This window comes from Chiloscyllium punctatum, chromosome 5 (genome assembly GCF_047496795.1).
Source record: "Chiloscyllium punctatum isolate Juve2018m chromosome 5, sChiPun1.3, whole genome shotgun sequence".
In the NCBI taxonomy this organism is placed as follows: Eukaryota; Metazoa; Chordata; class Chondrichthyes; order Orectolobiformes; family Hemiscylliidae; genus Chiloscyllium; species Chiloscyllium punctatum.
The window spans coordinates 70,246,125-70,258,581 of record NC_092743.1 but is presented as its reverse complement, the minus strand read 5'-3'; the positions used below and the strand labels follow the sequence as shown (position 1 = coordinate 70,258,581).

General features: G+C 41.9%; 1 protein-coding gene across 7 annotated transcripts in view; it reads left to right on the top strand.

Moving 5' to 3' along the window:
• The first annotated feature begins 245 nt into the window (after positions 1-245).
• The window catches only part of rb1cc1 (RB1-inducible coiled-coil 1), a 209,139-nt gene continuing 196,927 nt past the window's right edge, over positions 246-12,457 (top strand). For 4 of the 7 annotated variants that reach the window (XM_072570524.1, XM_072570523.1, XM_072570522.1 and 1 more), the window contains exons 1-2: positions 246-315; positions 9,874-10,018. The gene's annotated coding sequence lies outside the window, so the exon portion shown is untranslated. Of the gene's footprint in view, positions 316-341; positions 454-9,873; positions 10,019-12,457 lie in introns of those variants that run through there. The other 3 variants (XM_072570519.1, XM_072570520.1, XM_072570521.1) reach the window with 3 other exon arrangements.

The following is a 12,457-nucleotide window of genomic DNA, read 5'->3' as shown; positions in this document are numbered from 1 at the left end:
GTTAAAAGATTTTCTAGTGTCGGGATCAGAGCGAGCGCTTCACCCCCCAACCCCCTAAAAAGATGCGGCAGTGGAGCTGCCTCGTGCACGCGCCGGCTCCCGGGTGCACAGGGCGGTCTGAAGCAGGGAGAATGAATGAATGAATGAACGCATGAATGAAGGGACGGAATCGAGCGCGTGTGACCGACGGGCCACGGCCGCGGTGACGGGTGCAGGCGCGGTGACGTCACAGGCGCCTGTCGGCTGTTGACTTGAAACAAAAACAGGAGAGGGGAGGAGGAGCGTCAGGCTGCTTTCCGAGTGGGCAGTCGCCAGGTGAGAGAATTCAGCTGAGGTCTCCCCCCCCCCCCCCCCCTTCTCCCCTTCCTCTAACATAACAATTCCCGGAGCAGGTGGATCTGTAGCCCCCACTCTCCCCTACTTCCTTCCGACGATCGGGGCTGCGACTGGGAGGTGAGGCCTAAAATTTGACAGCTCACTTAGTTGACAGGGCCTCCATCGACCTCGGGCCTCGGGCTGGTAGATACGGTAAACGGCCGCCGAAGGTGCCGACCAAGTACCGTGTAAGGAAAGGAGGGGAGGGCTTTTATTCCCCCTTCCCGGTCATATTAGCCCGTTGTGAGGCCGTCGCATGCCTGGGCATGGGGTCAGGCGGTGAAGCTGCTTACATTGGCAGGTTTGCACTGGGGATGACTCAGCCTCTGAGGCCGTTTCCCTGCTATTTAACAATAGTTTAAGAAAAGTTCGAGCAGCTTTGCCCGAAGGAGAATGGGCTGTAAAGTTTTATGGTCCTAGTTTGTTGGATTCGCGTTGCTTGCTTAAGAGAATTGTGGTTTACATATAGTAAGCGTGGTCCTCTGTTTCACTGAAAACGCTGATACGTTTGAAATTGTCAAACGTTGTTTTTTACAAGTACAAGCTAAGTAATATGTTGAGAAGTATTGTTATTCGGCTTAATAATTTGGTTTAACACGTCTAGCAGATAGTTGCCGTTCTGGTATACTGAGCTTGTTGCTGTTCGGAGTTGAGTGCAAACAGTGTATTTATTTTCTAAGCTAGAAAATAACCTACAAGCGTTAACACCAGGAGGTGATGTAACTTGGAGATATAAAGTGATCTTTTTTATATTTCTTACAGTTTCCTGTTGTTCATTATAGTTAAGACAAGGAATGTCTTATTTATCAGAATACATTTTCAAATTTTAACTATTTTTGGAGGAGTGCAAAATATATTTTTGGTATGTAGCTGTCATCCTTACTGTGTTGAAATTTTTAGGAATGGTGTTTTGGAGAGGTGTTTCGATGGCTTGGCTATATATGTATCTGTGTTGGAAATCACCTTAGCCAGGCTGCAACAGCTGCTTTTGTTTTGTTAACTTTTAAGTTTGGATTGGTAATTAGTGGTGATAAATGTTCCTATGAGTCTGTAATTTGAGCATTTGAATTTTACTTCAGGACAGTATTGAACTTCATGAAAACATATGAATATGTGGATATTTGAGTTGACAGTTGAACTGTCAATTGCTCCATATGATATGATATAGTTGATGGATCCTGACCAGATGTTCCCTATGCCCCTTATAGCCTATTATGACTTCTGGGAGAGACAAATGCACAAGTTAAGTCTTCGAGTCAATAAGGAAAAATAGTCTGGAATGTTTCGTTCAGATTTTTTTTATAGATGAACAAGGTCAGACCAAGAGGTCATGTTAACCATGTATTATCTGTAAAGCTATTTATTGTCTTCTGGAAAAGTCCCAGAACTGTTCAGCTCCCCCTGAAGGAGTGTAGAGACAACACTCTCTCCAGTTGCTGGCAATGCATTTCAGAGGTTTGATATTTTCTGGGAAAAGAAAAAATACTTATCCTATTTAAAATCTAGTGTAGTTTAAAATCATGACATCCGTCAGTGTGTTAAATCAGAATCTATCAACAGGCACATACTTCAACACTCCCATTATTTTGTGCAGTGTTATTGGGTCACCTGTTTTTATAAAATTAATTTTAATTTTGTAAGAACAATTTTTGTTTCTGAGCAGTTAATTAATTAAGATTTAACTTAATTTTGTAATATAAATTTCTAAGGAAGCATTCAAGATATAAAATGTAAATGTCAATTAGTAAACTATGCACATTGCAACTTTGAAGAAGTTAACACTTCTCACCAGGCTGGCCTTTATTGTCCATACATGTCTGGAAGTTGGTGGTAAGTTGCCTTCTTGAACCATTTCAGTCCTTATAATTTCACCTAGCAATAGTGAAGGAACAACAATATGGATCCAAGTTAGGAGACAAACATTAGGAGTATAAGTAGGCCATTCAGCATCTCACATCTGCTGTACTATTTAATAGGATCATGGCTGATATTGTAGCGTTTCGAATTTCCATCTACCTTGGTTTTTGTGTTCTCTCTCAGATTAGAGTAGGTTACTTAGTGTGCAAACAGGCCCTTCGGCCCAACAAGTCCACACCGACCCTCCGAAGAGCAACCCACCCAGACCCCTACATTTACCCCTATGGGCAATTTAGCATGGCCAATTCACCTAACCTGCACATTTTTGGATTGTGGGAGGAAACCGGAGCACCCGGAGGAAATCCACGCAGACATGGGGAGAATGTGTAAACTCCACACAGACAGTTGCCTGAGGCAGGAATTGAATCTGGGTCTCTGGTGCTGTGAGGCAGCAGTGCTAACCACTGTGTCGCCCTTGATTACATTACATTCTTGTTGTTAGGCAAGGTAATCAAATTATCTCAAAGTTCAGTGACTTTGTCTCCAATGCCTTCTGTGCATCCAAAAATCATACAACCTTCTAAGATGAGAAAAAAAGCTACTAAACCCTTCCCTAAAAGGGTGACCACTAGTTCTTTAAACCGTGCCTCCTAGATTTGTATCCACTTTGTCAGGACCTTCTAGGATTTTATAAACTTCAAACAAGTCACCCATCATTCTTTTGGAAATCCTTTGGGGGAAAAAAAGACCTGTCAGTCCAACCCTTCCTATTTAAACAATGTGCTCAGTCCTTGTATCGATCCAGTAAACTCCTCTGAATCACCAAGGTATTTATTTAAAACTGCGTGCTATACTTGAGGTGTGGTCTTACCAGTTTCTTATATATCTGGAGTATGCAATCATTACTTTTTATGTTTAATTGCTCTCATTATAAAATATAACATCCATAAGCCTTGTAAATGATTTGCTGCATATGCACACTAATTTTTAAGACTCGTGCACTACAGCATTCAGATCTCTCTCTACCTTGAAATTCCGCAGTATTCTCTATTTAAATAATTCCCTGCTGTTCTTGCCAAAGCAAACAACTTTATGTTTTCTCACATTGCCAGATGTTTGATCACCTCATTTGACCTATAGTGAGCTGTCTGCATCCTTGTTATACCATGTTCACAACATACTTTTTCAACTATCTTTGTGTCCTCTGCAAGTTTTGCTATAACATGCATTGGCTCCCTAGTCTAAGTTATTGATATAAATTGTAAACTGTTCAGATCTCAGCACAGACCCCTGCAAGACCCCTTCATCAGATCCTGTCAATCAGACAACGCACTTTTATGCTTTTTCTATTTTCTGCCAGCCAATTTTCTATCCATGTGAATGTGCTACTCTCTATACTTGAAGCTCTTTTTTTATTTGCAGTAATCTTTTAGGTTGCGTCATGTCAAATGTCTTTGGGAAACCCAAATACAGTACTTCTGCAGGCACCACATTATCCAGAGCTCATGTTATTCTTTTGGGAACTCCAATACATTGGTTGAACATGATTTGTTTTTGACAAAACTATGCTGACTCTTTGTGATCACTTTGGATTTGTCTAAGTGCATTTATCCTTGGTAATTATTGATTCAAATATGTTCTCCATGATAGAGGTCAGTCTAACTGGCTTGTTATTTCTGTTTTTGCCAAATATATGACTTGTTGAAGAAATCACAGGCAGTGGTGTTCTAATCTATCTGCTATCTTTTCTTCTAGGTGTTGGCGGTTACATGTTTGGAAGGTGCTATTTAAGGAGTCATTGAAAGTTACTGCAGGGCATCTTGTAGATAGCACACATTGCTGTTATCGTGCATTGGTGGTGCCAAGACTGAATGTTTTGAAGTTGATGAGCTGCCTGTCTAATGGGCTGCTTTGACCTGGTTGGTCCCGAGCTTCTGGAGTGTTGTTGAAGCTGTGCTCATCCAGCGCACATGTGACTTGTACTCTGTAGATAGTGGACAGTAAGGGCTGCTTTTTTTAAAACTGGAGACTGAAATGAGAGCGAACTATTTGGAAAGCAGTATTTGAAAGAGTGGCTGTAAATTTTGAAACAAAAGAAACCTGATATCCATGGCAAGCATTGTAAACAACTGTTTTAATAAGCAGTAATTGGAGTTTGAATTGTTGATAGTTTGGAGTTGAGAGGATATACAGATGTAGCTTTTGTAGGTAGCAGGAAGTTGATGGGTGTATGACACTCTGTTTCTGGTCAATGACCACCCTAGGCTGTTGATTGTGAGGGGTCCAATAATGGTAGTCCTATTTGAATATCAATGGGCAATGCTTAGATTCTGTCTTTGTTGGAAATGGTCATTGCCTGGCTCTTTGTATGTCACAAACAGTGGTTGCCACTTTTCAGTCTATGTCTGGGTGCAATCCAAGTGTTTCTAGAAAGAGATGCAGTCTGCTTTAGTATATGTGGAATTGTAAATGGTGCAATCATTGAGCATCTCCATTTCTGACCTTTTATGATGGAGGGAAGGACATTAATGAGGCAGTTAAGATGCCTGGTTCTGGGACACTATCCTGAGCAATTTCTGCAGAGATGTCCTGGGGCTTAGATAATTGACGTCCAAGAACTGCAACGATCTTCCTTTTGTACTATGCGTGACTTCAACCAGAGAATTTGATTCCCACTGACTGCAGATTTTCTAAAGCTCTTTGATACCATACTTGCCGAAGGCAGTAGCTTTTACCTCACATCTTGAATTTAGGTTTTTTCCTTCATGTTTGGACCAAGACTGTCATGAGGTCAGGGGTCCATGACCCAGGTGGAATCCACACTGAGTGCAAGTGAATAGGTTATACCATTGCAAGTGCTAATTGGTAACACTGTTGACATTATATCCTTTTATTGCTGCTCAGGAACGTACTTGGGTGGTACTTGGCTGCGTCCGTTTATCTAGCTTTTTGTGGACAAACATGAGGACAATTTTTCACGTTAGGTAGGTGCCTGTATTGCAGCTATTCATGGAAGAGCTTGGTGAATGGCGCTGCTAGTTTTGGAGCGCAAGCCTTCAGTACTACTGCCAAAATGTCAGAGCCCCCAACCTCTGCATTATCCAGTGTCTTCTACCACTTCTTGATATCATAAGGAGTGAATCAAATTTGTTGAAGACTGACATTTGTGATGCTGGGGATCATAGGAAAGTGAAATGGATCATCTACTGGGCGTTTCTGACTAAGATGGATGCAAACACTTCAGCATTGTCCTTTGCATTGATCTGGTGGGCTCCTTTTTTGATAGGGATGTTTTTGCAGCCTTTGCCTCCTGATAGTTGTTCTTAATTGTCTATCACAATTCAGAACTGGATATGGTAGGACAGCAGTGCTCAGGTCAGATCTGCTGGTTGTGAGATCGCTTAGCCCTGTCTGTGTTTTTGTCAAGGTTACAAGATTCTACAAATATGTTAATGACAAAAGAGTAACTAGGGAGAAAATAGAGCCCCTTAAATATGAGTAAGGCTGCCTATGTGTGGAACTGCAAGAAATGGGCAAAGTAAGAAACAAATACTTACTTTCTATCAGTATTTACTATGGAGAAGATGGAATTGAGAGAACTTGGAGAAGTAAATATCTTGAAAAATATCCATGTTATAGAGGAGGAGGGCTGGAAGTCTTAAAAAGCGTAAAGGTGTATCAGGTGTACCACAGAACTTTGTAAGAAGATAGGGAAATGATTGCTGGGTCCTTTGCTGAGATATTTGTGCCATTGCCACTGCTGAGGTGCCAGAAGACTAACGTGGTGCTATTATTTAAGAAAGGTGGTAAAGAAACATCCGGGAACTAATAGACTGGTGAGCCAAATGTCAGTGGTAAGTTTTGGAAGGGATTCTGAAGAATAGGATTTACATGCCTTTAGAAAGGCAAGGACTGATTTATGGATAGTCAATGTAGTTTTGTGTGTGGGGAAATTTGTATCTCACTAACTTGATTGAATTTTCTGAAGGATTGATGAAGGCAGACCCATGGATATTGTATGGACGTCAGCAAGGCGTTCAACAAGGTTCTGCACAGTAGACTAGTGAGCAAGATCAGATCATATTGGCAAACGGGGAGAGCGAACCATTTGGATACAAAATTGACTCAGAATTAGTGTGATGATGGAGGGTTGTTTTTTGGACTAGAAGCCTGTGACCAGCAGTGTGCCACAAGGATTGGTACTGGGTTCACAACTTTTTGTCACTTAGATAAATGATTTTAGATGGGAAAATAGGAGGTATGGTTAGTAGGCTTGCAGATGACACCAAAATTGGAAGTGTACTGAATAGCGAAGAAGGTTACTTAAGAGTACAATGGGATCTTGATCAGATGGGCCAATGGGCCAAGGACTGGCAGATGGAGTTTAATTTAGATAAATGTGAGATGCTATATTTTGGTAGGGCAAATCAGGGCAGGACTTATTCACTTAATGGTCAGGTCCTGGGGAGTGTCGTGAAGGTGTTTGATATGCTTCCCTTTTATTGAATCAAAATTGCATTGAGTTGGGAGGTCATCCTGTGGCTGTACAGGACGTTGGTTAGGCTACTGTGGGAATACTGCATTTAATTCTGGTCTCTCTGCTATACAAACGCTGTTGTGAAACTCAAGCGTTCAGAAAAGATTGACTGATGTTGCCAGGGTTGGAGCTATCTGCAGAGGGTGAAATGGCTGGGGCTATTTTCCTAGGAGTGTCGGAGGCTGAGGGGTGACCTTTACAGTGTTTATAACATCATGAGGTACATGGATAGGGTGAACAGCCATGGTCTTTTTCTTTCCCCAGGGTAGGGGGAGTCTGAAACTCGAGGGTTTAAGGTGAATGAGTGAGTTTAAAAAGTCACCTAAGGGGCAACCTGTTGATGGAGAATGTGTCTGTGTATGGAATGAGCATCCAGAGAAGGTGGTGGAAACTGGTACAGTTAGAACATTTATGACCGCCTTCACGACCTTGTCTACCTGTGACTCCACTTTCAAGGTAATGTGAACCTCCACGCCAAGAACTCTTTGTTCAGCAGTAGGAAGGGGTGAGAGGGATATGGGTCAAATGTTGGCAAATAGGATTGTTAATTTAGAATATCTGGTCAGATGAGTAGGATTGAAGGGTCTGTTTCCATGCTGTGCTTCTCTTTGACTCAAAGGTCAGAACTTCATTTTTACTTATGCCTGGTGTGGTTTCTGGCAAAGCCTTCTGCACTCTTAGTTGAACTAGGATTAATCTCCTTACTTAATGGTTATGGTAAAGTGGGTATATAGGTAAAAGTGAGGACTGTAGATGCTGGAAATCAGAGTGGTGCTGGAAAAGCACAGCAGGTCAGGCAGCATCTGAGGAGCAGGAAAATCGATGTTTCGGGCAAAAGCCCTTCAGGAATGGGCTTTTGCCTGAAACATCGATTTTCCTGCTCCTCTGATGCTGCTTGACCTGCTGTGCTTTTCCAGCACCACTCTGATCTAAAAATGGGTGTATGTCAGGCCCTGAGATTGTGGTTGAATATGATTCTGCGGATGGCCCATGTTGTCTCATGTATGTCTAGTTTTGAGTTGCTAGACTTGTTCAAAGTCTGTCCCATTTAGCATTGTAGTAGTACATGATATGATGGATGATATCTTTGTGAAAATAGGACTTAGTTGCTGGAAGGTGTTGGTGTTCACTCTTACTGATACTGTCATGGACAAACATACCACAGAGGAACCCGATTATCCATTCAAGGTGGACAGGCAGTATTTCATTCGGTTAATTGGTTATTTGGATGACTGATCCAATGCCTCTCCTCTGGTTTCTGAAATTTCCTTTTTGCGCTCTCTGCCTTGCTCCCTCTCTCTGTCTCAGGGTTTGTTTTAGCAGAGACACACTTTTGTGTGTAAGGGAGCTGCAGCATTGCTGAAGCCTGTAACCACTGCTACTCCATTTCACTGGGATTGACAGAGAAAGCACTTGCTGAGTCTGCTGCCAGTTCAGGAGACGAGGCAGCAACATCCTCCCTCCCCCTCCCCACCACCGGCCATGCCCTGTGCTTTCAGCTTTCCACGTTTCCAGCTAGCGGATGGAGTGAAGCAGCCAGATGTGTCTTATCTCTTCTTCCCAATGGGACTGACTCTGGGACAAAATGATGTTACAGAATGTAGACGGCAGTTGGACTAAATATCAACAGCAAGACTGCTGCTGTCTTTTGGGGATAAGTCTCAAAATAGCGCATGCAGGTTCAAGCACACAACATTCTTCTGCAACTTTGACAAGTTCTGCAACTCTGCCCTGTAGAAGGCAATGTTGGAGACATGATCTAGGGTCTTTATTTGAGAATTTGCCCAGATTGTCATAACGTCTGCCTTCGTTTGGAGGGGGAGGGAGGGAGGTCAGTCATTTTGAGACGGTGCCTGGGCTCACCTCAATGCCCAGCTTGGACAATGTCATTGTTCTCAGCAGCATTTCAATAGAGGCATAGAGATGTACAGCACAGAAACACAGCCTTCGGTCTAACTCATCCATGCTGACCAGATATCCCAACCCAATCTAATCCCACTTGCCAGCACCTGGCCCAAATCCATCCAGATACCTTTTTTAAATGTTGCAATTGTACTAGTCTCCACCACTTCCTCTGGCAGCTCATTCCATACATGCACCCACCCCACCCTCTGTGTGAAAACGTTGCCTCTTAGGTCTCTTTTTTTAAATATCTTTTCCCCCTCACCCTGAACCTATGCCCTCCAGTTCTGGAGTCTCTTTCCCCCCCCCCCCCCCCCCCAACCCCAGGGAAAAGACTTTGTCTATTTATTATATCCATGCCCATCATTGATTTTATAGCCTATGGAAAACAGCCCCAGCCTATTCAGCCTCTCCCTAAAGCACAAATCCTCCAATCCTGGCACATCTTTGTAAATCTTTTCTGAACCCTTTCAAGTTTCACAACATCTTTCCGATAGGAAGGAGACTAAAATTGCATGCAATATTCCAACAGAAGCCTAACCAATGTTCTGTACAGCCGCAACATGACCTCCCAACTCCTGTACTCAATACTCTGACCAATAAAGGAAAGCATACCAAAAGCCGCCTTCACTATCCTATCTACCTGCGACTCCACTTTCAAGGAGCTATGAACCTGCACTCCAAGGTCTTTGTTCAGTAACACTCCCTAGGACCTTACCATTAAGTCTATAAGTCCTGCTAAGATTTGCTTTCACAAAATTCAGCACCTCGCATTTATCTAAATTAAATTCCATCTGCCACTTCTCAGCCCATTGGCCCATCTGATCAATATCCTGTTGTAACCTTCTTCACTGTCCACTACACCTCCAATTTTGGTGTAATCAGCAAACTTACTAACTAAACCTCTTATGCTCAGATCCAAATCATTTGTAAGCCAAATTCACTTTTAATCATTGTAAACAAAAGATGCCATCGCCGTACCAGTCTTGGTTAACTCCTCTTAGATGTAACGTTTTTACAGGACCTTGAGATCATCTTGGATAATCCAAAGTTTGGATAATTGATATTTGGATCATCAAGGTTGCTCTGTATTAGATTTGTGGTGATGGGGTCAAGTACAGTATTAGTAACTCCTGTTAATCCATGACCCTCACTTCCTGACCATCACCTTGGACGTTGAATCAGTTTTTGTTTTCCCACAGGTATGTCTGTAGTCCTCATTACTGTGGCTACCCTTCAGTCATCTGACTCTCGCTGTTAAATTACCCATGAATCAACTGCAGGCAAAGGATCCCTCTTATGGCTGGTGATTAGAAAATAGTCCCTCAATGGATATTTTTCGTGTTGGTATGTACATACCTTTATTGGTATATATTTCTTGAGTTCTTAAATTGTACTCCTCTGGTTCCAAATTGTTGAATACATGGGCACGTGAAGTACATGGTACTTCATCAATCCCTTTTAGATGTGTGCAAATATTCTGGAGGATTATTATGCAGCAATTAAGGCAGTCTTGTGGTTTAACTATATATTAATTGGTCTGGTCTATAACTCCAAGCTATCTGTAAAGGCTTTTTTATATGTCTACGTATTTGGCAGGTCAACCGTTTTTTTTTTAAGCAGCATTTAATTTTAGTATGTTTTCTTTTGCGCAAGGCTTTGTTGAAAGGATCTTCTGCAATAGTGTGCATTACTATAATTATGAAGTTCTCATGTATGTTCTGAAATTTAGAATTATTAATTTATTAATAATTTTGGTAGCCCCAGGCCTGTGATGACCCTCCTTTCCATGACTTTGTCCAGTACAAACTCTTTTTTTTTTTTTTTTCCTGACTACTTTCATTGTGGATATGCTGAACTTGACGCCCATATCCACAAAATGTAATAGACATTGCAATCTCTTCCATTTCTTCAGATCCATGGCTTTTGAATTTAATTTTCTTTTAATTCTCTGCCTAAGGAACACTGTTAATTGGGTATGTTGGTGTAATATAATATTTATGACAAATATCACATATGCATTCTTATCTGTTCTGCAAGAGATTCCTATTCTTTATCCATAACGCTGGCATTCTTTTAATATAGCTTAAACTTTTGTATGTAAGAGGGTAAGTAAATTATTTATGCATTTTCCATATAACCCTCTCCATCAGTGAAACTGCTATCTACTGAGGTGAGTGTCACTTCTTGGAATTCTTGATGCTTAACCTCCAGTTTCCTCAATGGAATACGATAATGTCCTATTGCTGTTTGCTTTATCCAGTGTTTCTAAATAATAGTTCAGCTAATTGATGCGAAACCCTGATTGGCACCCAGTATCGAGCAGCTGAACTAATCACAAACCAGATACTCGTGGGTTGACTTGGGTCTTTGGCCATGAGTAAATACTTTCTTGATGCTCATCCTTACCATAGTCACCCTTTAGAATGATCTGTTTCATGCGTTGCTTCAAATACTTGGCTTCTTATCCTAGGACAATTCTTGACAGTGATATTTGGAGCCATATCTATCAATTATCCTCCTTGGAGAGGAAAAGCAATAATGATAGGAGACACCGTTGGGACTGATATAGAAGGGCATTTCTATAGCTGCCGATGTTGATCTAGGATGATTGATTTCCATGGGGCCAGCATCAAGGATGATCAACTGCAGGGCATTCTGAACAGTCAAGTGAACAGTAAGAACTAGTGGCTACATTTGGTCGAAAGAGATGAAGTTTTGCAACAAGAGCTTGGGGAGTTCTGTCGCAAATTGAAAAGCAAAACCTCAAAGGTTGCAAACTCTGTCAAGTGGCACTGGGAATAATCCAGTGAGTACAGGAATAATCAAATTAATGTGTCTGAAGGAGGGAAGTTTTTAGATTCCTGCAATATTGGGTCTCTTTCTGAGGAAGGTGGGATCCATACAAGTCTGATAGATTGAATCTGAACAGCAATGGGACCATTATCCTTGTGGAAGGGTGGAGGTTTAAACTAATTTTGACAGGAGAATGGAATACAGTGTGGAGGTATAATAATGGGTGACACTCCAGTCAAGCAAAGGAAAAAAGCCGAGGCAGTCTGGTGGGTAGAGCATATATACTCAAACTAATACAAGAGGTTGCAAGGTGTTTAATTTGAGACAAGCAGTGTTGCATGTAGGACAGATGATGGGAGGGTGCAGATTAATACCTGGGAAGATGGCATCATTGCTATCACAGAAACATGTGATTGTGAGAGGACTAGCACCTCCGTATTCTGGGGTATAAAATCTTCAGGTGACATGAGGATTTGTAGAGGAGGAGGTGGTGTGATCGGAGACAATTTCTTCATTAAGGAGGGATGATATCTTGTGGAAACAAAGAAAGCATTGGAAACTATAATGAAACTTTTAAAAAGCTCAAACTATAAATAGTGAGTAATAGACAATGATTTGGCTAGAGAAAAGCTGAGAGCAAAGGAGGAAAGAAGAGGCATTTTCTGATATAATTTTGATTCTGTTGTGGGATTTAATTCAACTAAACATCTGTTTTGTGCTGAAAAATGTGTTCTGGAAAAGCGCAGCAGGTCAGGCAGCATCAAAGGAGCAGGAGAATTTGACGTTTCGGGCATAAGCCCTTCTTCAGGAATGAGGAGGGTGTGCCAAGCAGGCTAAGATAAAAGGTAGGGAGGAGGAACTTGGGGGAGGGGCGTTGGGAATGCGATAGGTGGAAGGAGGTTAAGGTGAGGGTGATAGGCTGGAGAGGGAGTGTGGGCAGAGAGGTCGGGAAGAAGATTGCAGGTCAAGAAGGTGGTGCTGAGTCAGAGG